The sequence below is a fragment of the Gigantopelta aegis genome, chromosome 14 (assembly GCF_016097555.1).
Source record: "Gigantopelta aegis isolate Gae_Host chromosome 14, Gae_host_genome, whole genome shotgun sequence".
In the NCBI taxonomy this organism is placed as follows: Eukaryota; Metazoa; Mollusca; class Gastropoda; order Neomphalida; family Peltospiridae; genus Gigantopelta; species Gigantopelta aegis.
The window spans coordinates 15,841,733-15,861,530 of NC_054712.1; positions in this window are offsets into that span (position 1 = coordinate 15,841,733).

Here is a 19,798-nt window from a genome sequence, read left to right on the forward strand (position 1 = left end):
CAACCTTACTACCCTAGTTACGTAAGCCCATTTAATGAATTCGCCCGAAATTACTGTGCTTGTGGGGAAACCCCACCGATGATTCGCTATGACTAAAATATGAGCAGTCTATGACTAACTAGTGGGTCCTTGTGAAACGCGTTCCGGAACGGAGCGGAAAGAAGGAAGGAAGGAAGGAAGGATATGGTTTATTTAACGAGGCACTCAACACATTTTTTTATTTACGGTTATATGACGTCAGACATATGGTTAAGGACCACATATATATTGAGAGCGGAAAACCGCTGTCGCCACTTCATGGGCTACTCTTTTCGATTAGCAGCACGGGATCTCTTTTTAACACCTTTTTTATTTACGGTTATATGACGTCAGACATATGGTTAAGGACCACATAGATATTGAGAGAGGAAACCCGCTGTCGCCACTTCATGGGCTACTCTTTTCGATTAGCAGCAAGGGATCTTTTTTTAACACATTTTTTATTTACGGTTATATGACGTCAGACATATGGTTAAGGACCACATAGATATTGAGAGAGGAAACCCGCTGTCGCCACTTCATGGGCTACTCTTTTCGATTAGCAGCAAGGGATCTTTTTTTAACACATTTTTTATTTACGGTTATATGACGTCAGACATACGGTTAAGGACCACATAGATATTGAGAGAGGAAACCCGCTGTCGCCACTTCATGGGCTACTCTTTTCGATTAGCAGCAAGGGATCTTTTATATGCACCATCCCAGACAGGGTAGTACATACCACGACCTTTGATATGCCAATCGTGGCGCACTGGCTAGGAACGGAACGGAATCAGATGTCTAAATTAGATCTACACGTTTTGTCATTTTAAAAGCTAACTATTTTAATTTAAAAAGGAAGGAAATATATTATTTAACGAGTTTAAAAAGGATTCCAACAAAAGCAAACGTTACCGTTTCCTCACACCCACAGTTTTCGATCATTTTTGTTTTTTTCTGTTCGGGATTATCTAAGGACAATCGTGGACCTGGCCGATTAAAAACTAACTAAATTTAATACGCTACCATTTTTTGGTACCTTTACGCATTGGCGGATCCAGGGGAGGAGTTGGAGGGGGGGGGGGGGCTGCAACAGAGATCCCGTGACCCCCGCCGTCATTTGAAGTGCCTTTTTCTTACACACACACACACACACACACACACACACACACACACACACACACACACACACACAGGGCCGTAGCTGGGGGTGGGGGAAAAGGGGCAGTTGCCCCCCCCCCAAAAAAAAATCCGGAAAGCATTATAGAAACTTAAAGAAAATTATCTGCTTAACCGTTTAAGGAGTTTTAGACTCTTAACTACTCAGTTGCCCCCCCCCCCCCCAATAAAAAATCATAGCTACGGCCCTGATATATAGATATATACACAGGTGTAGGAAGGTGCCAAAAGTGTGTGTTTTGGGGTGGGGCGCGCACACACACACACACACACACACACGGTACACACAAACGGTACTTGAAAGAAAGTTGGCGATACGTGAAGTTGGCGTTAAATCGGGGGGGGGGGGGGGGGCGAAAAATCGAGGGTACACCAGGGCATAAAATTTGGCACGAACGATTTTGTCGTTCGTCTGTCGGTTATGCAAAACCAATATCGACGCGAACGACGGATCGTCCTTGTATAAACTATAATCGCTCGTCAGAAAATGTAAACTGACGTGTTTTGGCTAATATAACTATATTTGGAATAAATTAATAAGAGAACGGGCCTAGCATTGCAGGTGTGAGAAAAAACCACAATGTATCCGTTTGAACTCGACATCGCAGTCAATTACAAAGTCGGCACAGCGAAGAAAATAGTACGTTTAATAAGGGACTTTAAAATAACGAAGTGGAAATTAGAACATGATGAAACACCGAGTTGCAGCATCGATTGGATTGATCGATGATTCGCAGAACTTCGGGTCTTTCCGTTCAGACCCGGAAATCCTCGTTTCGTTCAGACCATTGTTTGGCTCCAACAAGTACTCCCCTGTAACAGAACCGATGGGGTAGTGTGCTGAAATGTAAATGGCAGCTTTCAAGTTAGTCCCAGCATACCAAATAATAATAATAATTTAGTATTTATGATAAGAATTTGGAGAAAAGCTACGAAAATCGCCCATCTTAGATTCTCATTTGATTACCGTTGCCGGTTAAACTTTTCATTTGTATCCGAACCACTGGAGAAAATCGTTCGTGCAACACTAAAACCACACGAACGACATATCGTTTGTCTGAAAAAATCAAATTTTATGCCCTGTTAGAGTGTGTGTGTGTGTGTGTGTGTGTGTGTGTGTGTGTGTGTGTGTGTGTGTGTGTGTGTGTGTGTGAGAGAGTACAATGTGTGTGTGTATATATATATATATATATATATATATATATATATATATATATATAGAGAGAGAGAGAGAGAGAGAGAGAGAGAGAGAGAGAGAGAGAGAGAGAGAGATTAACTAGACGAGGTTCATATTAAAAAACACGAGTAGCGAATTCTATTTATCCTATTATACTTTTAAAATAACATTATATACAACGTCATATTTGAACATATATATATGTATGTATGTATGTATGCATGTATGTATGTATATATGTATGTATATATGTATGTATATATGTATATATATATATATATATATAAAATATTTAGTGAAATATCTTAAAATATCAGTGAAATAAAAGTGTTATCAGTCACTCAGTGATGATAACACATTTTAGAGTGAAAATTTCACTCTTTCACTCAAAAATGTGTTATCGTCACTGTAGTAAGTGTTATCTTCACTGTAAGAAAACCGGAACTATTTTGCTGCTGGCATTTTAAAAATAAAGGTAAATTCTCAAAAGTTATATTATAAATAGAAAATTTCATGTTTTTTTGTCAAATATGGTTTATATCTCATCTCGTGAAGTTTGCAATCATATCACACTCGTCGCGCCTCGTGAATGAATAAATGAATGTTTAACGACACCCCAGCACGAAAAATACATCGGCTATTGAGTGTCAAACTATGGTAATGCAAACAAATAAAGTGATGATCAACATCAATATAAAAATTCAAAATTTAAATAAAAACAGTGTAAAGAACTGTGCAAAAATACAAATATCACAGACAGATACTGACTTTTACTCAAAATTTCAATTATATCTCGAAAAAAACAAGGGGATTTGTGCTGTATTGGCCATTCTCAAAGAGAATGTTACACCCCTGCACCACGGTGAGGTTACAGCACGCGCAGGGCGTGAGATATGATTGTAAACTTCACTCGATGAGATATAAATCATATTTGACAAAAAACATAAAATATCCTCTATATATGATATATCATCTTCATAAATCAAGGCTAATACTCGTTCCTCGAGGAACGAATATTAGCCTTGATTTATGAAGATGATTATATATATACATGTACGTATAAATAAATAATTCACCACCTACAAAATATATAGAACGTGGGCCCACTATAAACCTCCCAGGGATTTTTCACGATTAGTATATTTATGAAGCCTATTCATAAACATATTCAAATTAGGTAGTCTGCAGGCAATCTGTTGGTGGGTGTGCCCGTAGGGTACATTTGAATGTAGGTACCCTATTTATTTTTAACAGAGCAAATTTCTGATCGAGGTGAATATTTTAGCTAATATTCTGAAATATTTAAAAGTAATTCCGGACTATATCACTGCTTTGACTTTAAAGATGGGCAACTGGTAAATTTATTCCACACACAAAAGTATAAATGTTTGGCATCTGATTAAGTATAGTGAGGCAATGAAAGTGAAATGCCCTAGATATTACAAATATACAATATAAACAACTGAATGGCTATGTTGAAATTAACATCCAAACATAATGTGAACAGGTTTAAGGCCATTATTATGATGAATGTTATTCATGCTAAACTACATGTTTACATATATAACATATAATATATAACATATATAACACAAAGTATTTATATGTGGTATGAATATATTATACTCGCCAGCAAAAGTTAAGCAGTTCCTGATACATATAAGTCTCAGTGTATATACATATGCTATACTTAGGACTTTCTGAACCTTTTATTATTAAACTTGTATTGCATGTAATATATGAAGACAGCATTATTCAATCATGGCGCAGTACATGCTGTCTAAACCATGTACATGGATATTTTGACTATATCTTTATTAATAAATGAAAAGTAAAATATATAACAGGTATAGTTTATTCATTAATAATACATTTTCTGAGTGTTTTATAAAGGCAATTTTATAATTATTTGTTGAAAAAGGCTTGTTTAATCTCAGGACGCTGATCAAGGCAAGATAGTGCTAAACAATAATTGAGCCATGGTGCTGCAACATGTTAAAATAAGCTAGGGGAAACACTATATATAATTATACATTAACATGAATTCAGTCGTATAACAAGTTGAAAAAGCTGTATATCCTCTACTGCGATTTCGCCCCACTGCAAACACAAGTAGACGTACCCTGGTCATGTATGGCGATTTCGCCCCACTGCAAACACAAGTAGACGTACCCTGGTCATGTATGGCGATTTCGCCCCACTGCAAACACGAGTAGACGTACCCTGGTCATGTATGGCGATTTCGCCTAGCTTCAACCGATAAAACTGCTGAATAGGCCTACGGCGATTTCGCCCAGTTCCAACCGTCAAAAAAATAACCGGCTGGTAAGACATTAATAGTCGAAAACAATTCACATAGTTTGATTTAGCAGTTTAATATTCACTTATTAGACTACACAAACATCTTCTCATATGATAATTGTAAAGTGCAGAATACAAAACGGTAACCCCCCCCCCCCCCCCCCCCCCCCCCACCACCAAAAAAACCCACCATGATTTCGCCTGACGGAGACGCGGAGTTAAAGGGACATACCCTAGTGTTTAAAAACTACAACATTTTATTTTTCACTATTAGAGCCGTTTATGATCACTGAAATCAAACACTATTTATATTTTCTTGTTTAGATTACCCATTCCCGTAGAATTGAAGTGTTTCTGGTCATCCTGTTGTTTGTAATACCACAAAATGCATTTTTCATATTTTAAAAAACGCACATGCGTCTGAGAAATAGCGATTATTGATTCGAGTTTTAGTCTATTTTTAAGGATATTTACCGGTTTTAACGTCATAGACTCTTCTTCCACTGTGTTGTAACTTTATCCAAATGTGTTACAGGTTTGTAGATTAACTAAACTTAGTGTGCATTTTTACGAGTTAAAACTAGGGTCTGCGCCTTTAAGAGACAAATTGTTTTTAAAAGTAAATTATTAAAAAATAAGGGTCATTCTATAATTTGAGGCATAAATGCAGGGCTCGAAATTAACGGCGGCAACGACGGCAATTGCCGTCGGTGACATAAAAACTGCCGTCGGTTGTGGGTGTCACCGATGGCACTTTTGTGCCGCCGACAAAAAATTACTGCCGTCGGAAAATCTCCTCACCGACGGCAAAATGTATAAGCGTGTATGAACATTATCTGCCAGTATTTAACACGGGCGTTTGGGTGCTGATTGGATCTAATGGGCGTTTAGTTAGTACCACGTGATGGAACTATATTTGGTCATGCGCGTACCCTCGCTGCATTTTGCCTCCTCGCTTTCGTGTTATGCCGCCCCTTTTCACGTTTGGCAGCCCTATTTGTTTTTCTGCGCCTGTCACGGGGATTCTATAATACCCGTAACTGAATAAAACACGATTATCCAAATATCTCTCCTAACTGTATATCTATTAGATCTCTCTGTAACAGGCGGTATATACCCGCTTTGGCTCGTCTAGGTATGATCAGAGATAAGATCTTATATAAAGTATATATTATTATAGCACGTTTAATTCACTAGAAAACACAACAAAAACACAATACACTTTGGAATCTGTATTAACCTACGCTGACAAATGTACTGCCGCAGTAGTTAATTAACAACAATAATAATAACAACCCAGAACTGACCACTTAATTAGTTAATCTCTAGGTGTCTAGTTTACACAATATGCTAATCACATCACCGTGACACAACACCCACACGTGTGATAATTGAGAAACGTTGCCAGGGGAACTTAAGTAATAAAGGAATTACCACTCTATTCCTAACTGGTTAATTTTTAATTAACCCTACTACTGGTTCAGTAACCTTGTAACACAGAATTAATACTGGTACCTATCACAATAAAGACAATAACCTACAGTTTACCTAGGTCCTCTAGGATGACTGGCTAAGCTTTATATTACCAAATACTCGTATAAATATAGAACAGTAAGACTACGATTTACTTCGTCAGATGACCGAAGACCCTGTCTAAAGAATATTGGTATAATACAGTATTAAAATAGTTAAAGTCACATCAATCACATCAAGGTTATACAACAGAGCAGAAATAATATAATTACCAAAGTCCAAACGGACTAACGTTCCCCCTGGACGCCTTCCTATTTTCTTCTCCCCGATATCTAAAAAAAAGTAGCTATTTATTCAAAACTCTCAGAGACAGCGAATATCATGTGGATTTTCCACAACCACCACGCCGGCATATTTTTCTCTGATCGTCAGACTGGCTGTCGCCATCCGCGAGCAATCCCCTGGTCATAAACAGCACTACTGGAGATATTACGTAACTACTAGCCACATGGCCTCCACACCTGCGCTGGGTGTGTATTAGACGAACAGCTCGATGACCGTCGCGCAAAGGAATTACGTAACAAGTTGCCCATCTGGGCTTATGTGCTTATTTGGACTGCACACGGCCCTCTAACACAATTAATATCGCCACAGGCGAAAACAAAATTAAGAGCATGTACCGTCACACACCCCCACCTCAAAAAGGATATTTCCTCTACTCTAGGAATAGGGAAATATACTACATTAAGACAAAAAGGTGCGTTAACCGACGCATACGGGCATTTATAACACATGTAATAATAAGGTGACTACCAGTAATCACACTGAGTCCCTGGTATACAAATAAAATATATAAAAACAAAACAGAAATCAAGAATGTAAACACATTATCATAACGTTCAACTTCGGGACAGGGCATCAGCGATTACATTGGATGTGCCCTTGATATGTTCAATGGTAACTGGGTATTCTTGCAGGAGAAGACTCCATCTCAAAACTCTCTGGTTGGTGGCTTTCATTCTGTGAATGAAGGTAAGCGGATTATGATCAGTAAAGACCCCCACTTGATGCACTGCCGATTTCACATAGATCTGGAAATGCTTCAGAGCTTGTACCATGGCCAAAGCTTCCTTCTCTATAATGGAATAGTTCACCTGGTTTTTGTCAAACGTTTTGGAGAAGAAACTTACAGGATGGTCCAGTCCATTTTCGTCTTCCTGGAACAGCACAGCTCCAGCTCCCACGTCACTGGCATTCACAGCTAGCTTGAACGGCATTCGGTAGTCTGGCGCTGCCATCACGGGAGACGAGGAGCGCATCCGCTTGAGACGGTTGAATGACTTCTCACATTCTTCTGACCACTGGAACTTCGTTTCCTTCTTTTTCAGTGTCGCACGTTTTCCAGGTTTTCTCCGATAGGCATGCTGTCGAATCGGTGTAGCGTTGGGTTCCAAGCGCACATCCTGGATTAAGGTGTTGGTAACCGTTGGAAGGTCCTGACAAATGGAAACATTGTCTTGTTTCAACGTAGACAACTTTGCTCGCTGGGGGCTCAAGTCTGCTAGAATCTGGCCGTTGGCCAACTTGATCTCCGCAGTCTTGACGTCATCACAGGAAACTGAGTGACTTTCAATTTGGACAGGCAACACTGGAACTATCGGCAGTCTGTCAAAATAACCTTTTAGCAAATTGATGTGACAATACCTACTTTTCCTAACCCTATCAGGAGTGTTTATCACATACCCTGTCTCATTAACCCGTTTGCGCACAACATAGGGACCGAAATACCTGTTCTGCAATGAACCCCGTTTAATGGGAAGGTACAGCAGCACCTTATCCCCTGGTTTAAATTCCTGACTCCTAGTCTTTTTCTATCAAACTCTGATTTTATTTTGCTCTGAGCATGGCTCAGTTGCTTCCTAGCCTTCCTATCTCTAACTCTCTTATTCATTAATACTCCCTTGTCCACCGTTAACAAGGTAGTGCGAGCTGCCAACAAATTTGGATCAGCCCCCTGCTCTAGATTAACTCTCGTCTAATACAAGGTAAGTCCCCTCTATCAAACACAACTGGTTCATTTCCCCTCTGCGGGAGATCAACAGGTTCCACCACATTTAATTCCTCAGTTGACTTATCTACCATTTTACTGATAACCTCATCCACTCCAATTTCATGGCTCATACACGTATCAGACAAATCACAAACATCCCCTAGGTCTCGTGTTAACCTACTGGCCATAGCCCTAGTCTTTACACACGCAGGATACCTAATCTCATCAGGGTGTATACTACCAAATCAAATCCCATAGACGACAATAGTAACATATGTGGCTAAAACTCCTACATGCAACGTATCAACCGACATAAACGCCACGGATATAAATACTACCAGCCCTCACACTTAAAGTGAATCAGAAAAAAATGGGGGTCAAGCTGCTCGTTTCTGAGATAACGGGTAGCGTCTATGACTACCCTAGTTCCGCACACAATTCGAGTACTTTTTTTTACAGGTACCCCATACATGTTTCAAGCACAAGGCTACTTGACACATTGGTACTAGATAAAATAAAATTGCGGTTTTTTTTAACCCAGATAAAACGATTATTTTTTACAACCAACACACTCACATTTATAACCAATCACAGGACTTGTGGTGTTCACTTCTCTATCAAAAGTTCGGTGCACCTCGAACTTTGACCCAGCCGGAAGTTATTTGGTCTAGTACTACCATCAACCTCACACTCTTTTATTGGTAAAGGGCTGTCTTTAGTTAACAATTGGTCACATTTCGGCTGACAACACTGACTAGTCAAATCGTTACCCAACAAAACTCCTATGTTTTCAACAGGCAAGTCCTTTACAACACCCATAACGACTGGTCCCGTCACAAACTTCGAACACAAGAAAACCTTATGTAACCGGACAACCATTTTTTATCCAGTAACCGAGGTTAAAGCCAAACTACGTCCTATGTCTGAATTTTCAATACCAGCTAAACACTTTTGCGTTATCAGACTCTGACTACACCCGGTATCTCTATAGATTGATATTGCCTTAGGACACAACTCTTGTTTCACATCACAAACCATACCAGTGGACACATACGGGTTTACTTTCTCTGCCATGGGACTAACCATTAACTCTTTCGCTAACGGAGCTGATCTCACTAAACCGACCACGTGCGCATTATCGCGTTTCCTTTTAAAACAGTCCCCGACAAGATCGTTATCCTTTTTACAGTAACTGCAATGTGGACGAAAAGTTCGTGCATTGGCTGATAAAGCAGGCCTATCCTTACTTTGCCCACCAGGTGCACTCCTTGCCTGACTAGCTGACCAACTAGATGACTCTCCCCGATAGTTACTTTCCCGGGAAAAACCTGGCTCAAATATCTTCTTATCACCCTGTTGTATAGAGCTACCCTGTACTGCCTGAGCCTTGTGTATTAACACGTAGTCATCTGCCACCATGCCTGCCTCCTCTATCTTTTTGACATCACGATCCTCTAAATGAATACGTAAGCTAACTGGTAATCCATTTTTAATGTCCCGTAAGATCAACAACTCCCGTAACTCGGTATATGACTCTACCTGATGAGACACCACCCATTTATCAAACATCCCTGCTTTCTTAGCCACAAACTCACTATAAGACTGACCCTGCGTTTTTCTCAACTCGCTATACCGTAAACGATAATCCTCAGGTCGTAATTCATAAGCCCTCAACACTGCCGCCTTAACTAGGTCGTACTGACTTGCTCGCTCATCACTCACTGAATTATAAGCTACACTAGCCTTCCCCTTAAACTTAGACACGGCTAACAATGTCCACTTAGACTGCGGCCAATTTAGCTGCTTAGCGGCCCGTTCAAAAAGTTGGAAGAACATATCCACCTCCTGTTCATCAAATACCGGCACTGATCTATAAGCCTCCGACATGTCTCTCTCTATCTTCTCTATCCCTATCTTCTTTCTCTCTATCCCTCTCTTCTTTCTCTCTATCCCTCTCTCTATCTAATGCACGTTCTTCTCTTTCGTACTCAAGCTTTTTAAAAGCTAATTGTTGTTCCACACTTAACTCATTTATCTCTATCTCTGGAAGAATCTCACTGTCTTCCATAACAGGACTATCACCAAAACCTTCCTGGATAATAATTGTCCTTATATCTCCTAAGGTTTTAGCTAATGTTAAATCAATTTCTCGCTCACCCGCGATTTCAACTAACTCGGCCTTACGTGCTCGCTTAATCTCCACTACACTGACCGTAGGCCTATCCAGCAAATTCTTATCCATGTTTAGATATGACGCACTTATTATTAATTAATTTTCTAGTGAACAACGTTGTTACTTCTAGTTAATTTGTAAAATTAATTTATAAAGCCCCCATTTACAAACAATACTTTTTTAAATATGCATGTCCCGTTTCAGATCCGGGACGAGCGCCACAATGTTCTACTCCTGTCACGGGGATTCTATAATACCCGTAACTGAATAAAACACGATTATCCAAATATCTCTCCTAACTGTATATCTATTAGATCTCTCTGTAACAGGCGGTATATACCCGCTTTGACTCGTCTAGGTATGATCAGAGATAAGATCTTATATAAAGTATATATTATTATAGCACGTTTAGTTCACTAGAAAACACAACAAAAACACAATACACTTTGGAATCTGTATTAACCTACGCTGACAAATGTACTGCCGCAGTAGTTAATTAACAACAACAACAATAATAACAACCCAGAACTGACCACTTAATTAGTTAATCTCTAGGTGTCTAGTTTACACAATATGTTAATCACATCACCGTGACACAACACCCACACGTGTGATAATTGAAAAACGTTGCCAGGGGAACTTAAGTAATAAAGGAATTACCACTCTATTCCTAACTGGTTAATTTTTAATTAACCCTACTACTGGTTCAGTAACCTTGTAACACAGAATTAATACTGGTACCTATCACAATAAAGACAATAACCTACAGTTTACCTAGGTCCTCTAGGATGACTGGCTAAGCTTTATATTACCAAAAACTCGTATAAATATAGAACAGTAAGACTACGATTTACTTCGTCAGATGACAGAAGACCCTGTCTAAAGAATATTGGTATAATACAGTATTAAAATAGTTAAAGTCACATCAATCACATCAAGGTTATACAACAGAGCAGAAATAATATAATTACCAAAGTCCAAACGGACTAACGTTCCCCCTGGACGCTTTCCTATTTGCTTCTCCCCGATATCTAAAAAAAAACTAGCTATTTATTCAAAACTCTCAGAGACAGCGAATATCGCCTGGGGGTACAAGGCGGTACCTCACGTATCATGTGGATTTTCCACAACCACCACGCCGGCATATTTTTCTCTGATCGTCAGACTGGCTGTCGCCATCCGCGAGCAATCCCCAGGCCATAAACAGCACTACCGGAGATATTACGTAACTACTAGCCACATGGCCTCCACACCTCCGCTGGGTGTGTATTAGACGTACAGCTCGATGACCGTCGCGCAAAGGAATTACGTAACAAGTTGCCCATCTGGGCTTAAGTGCTTATTTGGACTGCACACGGCCCTCTAACACAATTAATATCGCCACAGGCGAACACAAAATTAAGAGCATGTACCGTCACAGCGCCCTTCTTTATTTTTAGCATTCTGTTATAATTTACAGCACCCAGCTCCGCTATATTAAAAATGCACACTTTTTTCACACGGAAAAACATCGATCAGTCTGCACAATGGACATCAAAGGAAAGAAGCCGCGTTATGTACGAAAGCGCAACTGACGTTTACGGTAGTTACCGCAACGTAATTTAACACTATTTGTTCACAGCCTCTGTTGTGTCCCATACCAGTATACACATAATAACAGTTATATTTTATTTTAGCAATGAACACGTGATCAGAAAGGTCATTCTGTCTTTTGTGTCCACTACCTCGTGTCTGATATTTTAACCCGAGTTGCAAATTTAATTGGTCGTAACTGATGATTTTTACTTACTGTCATTTGTTTATTCAGCAATTCCTTATAAAATATTAGAAACGTTTAATTATTTTTTTAGTTTTGTTTGTTTGTTTGTTTGTTTTTGTTTTGTTTTTGTGTTGTTTTTTTTTTTTTTGGGGGGGGGGGTGGGGGGAGGGGGGTTGTTTAGTTGGGTTTTTTTTTTTTTTTTGGGGGGGGGGGGGATATCACCGCTTATAAAAACGGAAATGGTAGTGTTCATTATTAAAATCATTTATCTTGGGTGCCAAATAATATATACACTGCCTTTACAAAAACGAAACTACTTTTTATCAGCTGGCAACACCAATGTGATCGATTCATTCGATGAAGATAGAAATAAAAAGAACAGAAAAATGTTATCCCACAGTAGGGGATCGCTTAAAAAAAAATAATAATAATAAAAAAAATTAATTCAGATATCTTAAAATATTTATTAAAATAATAATATTAAAACTTTGATCGGTTTAGCAAAACGAATACCCGTGTATGTCATACCGACTCTCAGGTTTAATTGAACTACGTTTTAACTAACAGTGCACAAAAAATAAGGCAGCTTGGACATCGTACCAACTTTTCAGTACCAGATACCGAGGGGCAAAACAAGGGATAGGTATTTCTACAAAGTCGACTAACATATAACGATATACGGTATCCAAACGTGTTCTTTGTTTGTTTGTTTGTTGTTGTTTTAAATGGTGGGGTGGAGTGGAGTGGGGACATGCGCGACTATCCTCCTTTAATTTTCACCCAACGAGAACACTGTATACAATTTAATGTCATCCATAGAACAATTTTCATTTCATATTTATCGAAAACTTGGGCAACTTGTCTCAAAAACACCAGGTTCCGTTAAATATTAGCTGATGCTAGTAGTCCATAATTTCATTTACAATAAATTCTTGTTTATTGAAGTTTATTGACATATGACTACATGTGCATCTAGAAGAATAATATAACCTTTCAGTCAAGTTTAATTGCTGCAAAAGTCAGTTAAAAAAAATTGCCGTTGGCATACTCAAAATTGCCGTCGGTGGGCCCTTTCACCAACGGTAATTTGTTTTTTTATTTGCCATGGGTGATAAATTGTTATGTCCGAGCCCTGCAAATGTCATACTGGAATTATGCAAATGAAGGAAGTATTGGATTAAACTAGGAATTTAAACAAATATCTTTCGTATCCACCCAAAACTATTTTTATTGTCTGAACGGCTCAAAAATGTTCTCTAGATTCTAAATTGAATTGTACTACGCTTTGGTGTCGGTCCCTTTGCAATCTAATTAAAATTAGCTCCACTATTACATGTGGATCTAACAGCAGCCCGTTGGAGCTCATGTCCAGTTGACCTTTCATTCGACCAATCAAAACCTTACTTGCAAAATCATGCCAGTGATTTGAAAAGAATTTGAAAACATTCGGGATTATGCAGAGGGTATACGAAATGATTCGGGTAAATTACGAAGTATGCCGGAAACTAATTGCAATGTAAAATTTTGTATAAAATTAGTTTTAAGACGAAAACAAACCCGTGATGGTATAGCCATAAAATTTGTTTATACTAATATACAATCCAGAGTTTATTACTGCACTTTCCCCCTGTTTTTTCAATGTTGAAATTGACCAACAAGTTCGCCTATTGCATAAATAGTCTCGCCCGATATTTTTAGAATTTGTATGCTCCCGAATAACGCTATAAAAGGCGAAGTGTAATTGGTCGATATTTAAAATTGTTATTTATAAATGAAATGTCACCTGGACATGGGAGTCCACGCAATGCTGTTGGATCTACTGGTAGACCCAGTAGAGCTAATTTTAATCAGATTGGTCCCTTTGATTTTACCCGTGGTGTATCCCATAGTTAGACCACGGGCGTGTCTCACCTAAACGTTAAAAAGGACGCCTATAGCAAGAGGTCCTGGCACACCACCCACGTTTCCATGTTACACTGTTCAGAAGGCTTTAAATGTATTTGAACACCTACAATTCAAAGGCTATTTCTTGCTCCAGCCAGTGCACCACGACTGGTACATCAAAGGCCGTGGTATGCATTATCCTGTCTGTGGGATGGTGCATATAAAAAATCCCTTGCTGCAAATACATGTATTTTGATCCACAGACATTCGCTCCACCACTGCCACCATTTTCATATACAGTCCACGGGCCCTGTGTAGTCTTGAAAAGGACCCCCACCCCCATCCCCACCCTCCATCCCCAATTACCTGTTAAATATATATTCGTCTGTTATAATTATATACATGACTCAAAGACAATGTGGGTGCCCTCCCCACGTATGGGTACCCCTCAATATAAAATCATGGCCAAGCTCATGCCAAAATTCACCAACATATATATTATCCACATGGTAATTATCAACCTAGCAATATATTACATTCTCCACTAAAAAACAAACAATAAATGCATTGTATTCACCTGCTAAACATTTCATGTTTTTCCCGAGGCACTTCAAATTTCGAGGAGTGGTTCCGCGCCTGTAATGTCAGAGGAATTAGTATTCCCGACATGTTTCCCCGTATAGACTAATGGAAGAGAGTAGTCCAAGGCGGACCCAATAAATTGCAAAAACCCACACATTTGCTACGTCCGATTCGGACTACGAAGCAAGGTGAAATGTACCCGCTAAAATTAAATTGTAAAACCTCTTTGCGACCATGGTGATGATTGCTACAGCCGCCAACAACACGCCGTTTAACCATAATAAACACAAAAGAAGCAATGAACAATGGCGCTGACTATCGAAAGGAGTTCCCTTCGTGACGTCACGGATCAAATCTTACGGAAATTCCCGAAACGAATTCAGCTGGTTCTGTTTTTCAGGGGAATATTTTTAAATGGAAAATATACCGGTATATAATTTTAAAAAAAGGATAAAAAAAATAAAATTTTCTAATCATATTAAATAATATCTTGATTGATATAGCTCAATACATCATACATCTGGCACAGCACTTTAAATGCGCTGGCCGGCATCTTGGATTTATGCAAATTAGGCATATTTCCCCAAGGGGGATTTTAAATCGACTAGACTATAAGCCCTCTCCTAATTTTCAAGTAAATAAAAATGGGGGAAAGGGATAGTATCACTTAACTAATGAAACATTGCCATGTTTGCACTCAGTTTACTACCATGTTTTCAAGGGGGTATTTAATACAAAAAGCCAAACATTTGCAAAACAACAACCCCCTCTACTTTTATATGTACTTTTTCAGATAGGATTGTACATTTTCAAATAAATGATAACTACGTTCGGACATTCCATACTACACTAATAAACGTGCAGGAGATGGCCCAAAAGTGTTCTATAATGACCGAAGTGGCAACTATCATATCAGATGGGTTGTTTTTAATGAAAGTATGGGTCCTGAATTGTAAATAAAGTTCAGTTCAGTTCAGTTCAGAGTACAAATTACCCAGAATACCTGTGGGGGAACATGGTCAAATGACGTCATCAATATGGCGGCCACGATGTTTATATTTTAAAATCAAGTTGCAATAGAGTCGTCATTCTCTTTAGTTGTTTGACATTTTAAACCATTACAAAGGTTGAACATTTTATAATACAATTCTAAAATGATTAATTTTGGGGCATTAATAATTTGTTTTAACTGTAGAGATCGCTTCCAATATGGCTGTCTCCAGGCCAATAATGCCGTTTCTTAGCGATGGTGAAGATTTACTATATTTAAGCCGTAGCAACTTGTCTGATTGTAGCTACTACAATATTTCAGTTACGAAGACAACTTCATGTTTAAAACATTGTTTTCTATTTAATTTCGTCAAGTGTGGCTATGTATGAAATAACTTTCTTTCTAACACACCCATACATGCAATCATATACATGTATTACCACACACACACACACACACACACACGTGCGCGCGCGCACTATAACTCAAACACACACGCGCGCACGCGCACGCACACGCACACACCCACACATGAACAGACACACATACAAAACATATGCCCATGCCACCGTTTCTAGTATGCTTGTTTTATCGTGACACAAGAGATCTGGTGGTCCCTATACGTTATGTACTAAAAACTAAATTTATTCGACTACTTATAACTCCCCATTCGTCAAAAATTCTGGGAGAATTCGGCCCCAGAATTCGGCCCCTATGATTCGCCAACGCAGTGAATAAATACGATATATGCATTTGTGTTTATATGTAAAACGTATTTGGAGGGGTGGGGTGAGGTAGTTGTCAGAACACATATATCAATGTGTTCACACTATAGTGTTTTCTTGTATGGCTGTCATTGCCTCATATACTGACTTCCAGAAAGGGTTCTAATATTTATAGAGTGGAGGATACTCTGTGTGAGCGGTCCCTATCGGTTATCTACCAAAAACTGTGTTTATTCGACTAGTTATGACTCACCATTCGTCAAAAATCATTTTGGGAGAATTCGGCCCCAAAATTAGGTGTTTTTTTCATTTATTTACCAAATATTTGGGCCAAGGACTAAAATAAATGTACCTATGATTCGCCCACTCTGTGAATACATACGATATATGCATTTGTGTTTATATTTTCAACTTGTATTTGGAGGGGTGGGGTGAGGTAGATGTCAGAACACATATATCAGTGTTTTCACCACTATAGTGTTTTCTTGTATGGCTATCATTGCTTCATATACAGACTTCCAGAAATGTTTATAGAGTGGAGGATACTCTGGGTGAGTGGTCCCAATCGGTTATCTACTAAACACTGTGTGTATTCGACTACTTATGACTCACAATTCATCAAAAATCATTCCGGGAGAATTCGGCCCCAAAATTAGTTTTTCATTTATTTACCAAATATTTGGACCAAGGACTAAAATTACTGTGTCTATGATTCGCCAACGCAGTGAATACATACGATATATGCATTTGTATTTATATGTGGATTTGTTTAAAATTACAGTTTCTATTCGTTTTAGGTCTGTTAGTAATAACAGTAAAAGAGATGAAGTATTATTAAATGAGATGTCTCTAAATTGTTTTCTATTTGTTTAAAATGTCTTATGACTGATCAATAATGATGTTAAGTGAGGTATATTCCGGTACTGTATTAACTCATATTAATAATAAAATCGGGTGACAGTAGCATTAAACAAATATGGACATTCAAACTTTCAAAACTATTCCTCAAGTATTATTCACTAAAATGTTAATTAAAATACTATTGTTATATCTTTCTTGTTGTTCTGTTAATGAAATGTGGACTGGTCTAAATGGAAGTAATAGTCAGGTGATTAGCGATTCACTCGTTTGTTTCTATATACAATTTATTTTATTGTTCGACCACATGGCATTTTAAACAAATGGATGTGAATAGTTTCATGTCTGAGGGGATTCGGTAATAGATGTGCTGTACCAGAGTATACCAAAATCTATTTGTTACTGTCAGAATTAAAGTTTTAATAAAAACTCCATGCCTGTGTAGTGGCGCACGAAATCAGCAAAGCAGCTTCAATAATATATATATTTTTTTAATTTAACCATTTTGTGGGGACAATTAAGGCATTTGGCCTGGTATGCATATTCAACGATATATAATGCACATTATTGCTTAATATCAACAAGTATAATCGTATAGTTAATTAATATAACGGTTAAATGTGACGGCTATTATATATAACGGGCGCAGCCATTTTGTACCATCCCAGTGTATATTTAGACGGTCCCCAGACACTGTCTAGACACACTAAAAAGACGTGCCTCTTTTATTAAGATCACAGGGTATTGTGTGATAACCGCACGGATATCCCTCAAATCGTAATTAGCATTATCAGCCTTCCTGCTTTATTACTGTAAGTAATTCTCTAAAACCCTTGATTAAGTAGACTTTCCCATCTAAAATCACAAAACTGACCAATTACGTCGTCCCAAAGAAAAAAAAAAGTATCACTTGGGTATCGTGAGCGGTCATTTTTGCTCATTTCTTTGGATTTTTAAAGAAAGAAAAATACTATAACTCCATTTCGGTCTATTGATGCAAATTGAAATATATTTAGTTAAATAGTTTATTATACTATCAAGTCATTTATGTTGTTTTACAAGTCAGGTTGATGAAAGCGAAGCGCCTTGTCGTAAATTAGAGCGTTTGTTTACACTGTGCATAGAGGAGATGGACGGAGCTGGCCCCGTGCTTATAAACGTCATGGCAACGCCATTCAAATGGCATTACGTTAAAGTCTGGACTTTATTAAAGTCGAGACTTTAAGTTTTATAAGCACGGGCCCAGACGTCACTTCGCCCCAAGCTATACCACCGGACGTCACAAAAACGAAACAAAATGGCTGCCCCCAGTTAGCAGGAATAATCATGTTTTTTTTATTAACTCTAAAATTACGCGTTTTTCATTTGTTAAAGTGTCAGTATGTGTTGGTGGTCCAGGTATGCATCTTTCCAACACATAAGGCTCTTGTTTGAGTTGACCCTACCTTTAACATAACCATACATACATATGATGAACATTTACATACGTACGTACATACATACATACATACATACATACATAAATACATACATACTTTCAACAACAATATATAGTAACATCAAGATACAATTCTTATTGCAAGAACAATGTTATTTGAAAGTGAATATGGAAAAAAATAATAAAATAAAAAATAATAAATAAAAAATTAAAATAATAAATAAATAAATAATTAAATAATAATAATTAAATTTATTCCTTAAACAAATTGTGACACACTGACCCAAAGTTAACAAATTTATCATATTCACCCTTGGAAAAGGTTACACTTTTTGTAATATTGTAATATATATCTAATTCTTTTTTAATCCATTCCATATTTGGAATACATGTATAACTTTTCAAGTGACTCTTAAATATAATCTGCTTAATTAATAATATAATTAAATTAATTGGATCATTGTTACTTGTTCTAAAACCCCAAATTACATTTTCTTTTGTAAAATTTATTAATATATCTGTTTTTTCAAGGATCCATTCTGTCAACCCTTTCCAAATGTTGATATTTCATCTTTACAAAAAGAACAATGTGGAGACTCAATATATCCTTTGGTATGTAAATAATTATACTAGATACCTCTACATATTACAATTTGTAATTGGGTTAATCTATTTCGTGACTACAATATATTCTCTATTTTCAAGTAAGTTCTCATAAATTAATTGATTGCATAAAAGGGTAGCCCATGGAGTGGCGGCGGCGGGTTTCCTCTCTAATTATTTCTGTGGTCATTAACCATATGCCTAACGCCAAAATGTGTTGTGTTTCGTTAAATAAAACATTTCTTTCTTTCTTTGTTCATTTTGTTCTTAAAGATTATCTAAAACACAACGATACTAAAGCGAAAAATTACTAATGCACAACAGACGTACGTTTGGTTTTCTCAAAAATATTTCTATATATAATATTTCCTTTTATAAAAAATCTAGCTAGTAATACATTTATTTGTATAACTGCATTCCTTACTCATACAAATGTTAGATTAGACCCCTGAAAATGCGATCCTAGGTGGCATGGGTGCTGAGATTTTGGTACTAATAGCTTTTTACATGGCAGCTAGCTTGAAAATCCAATTTAGCCACCATAATGTAATTTGGGTAAGTGGTTCATATTAAAAGTTGAAAATTAT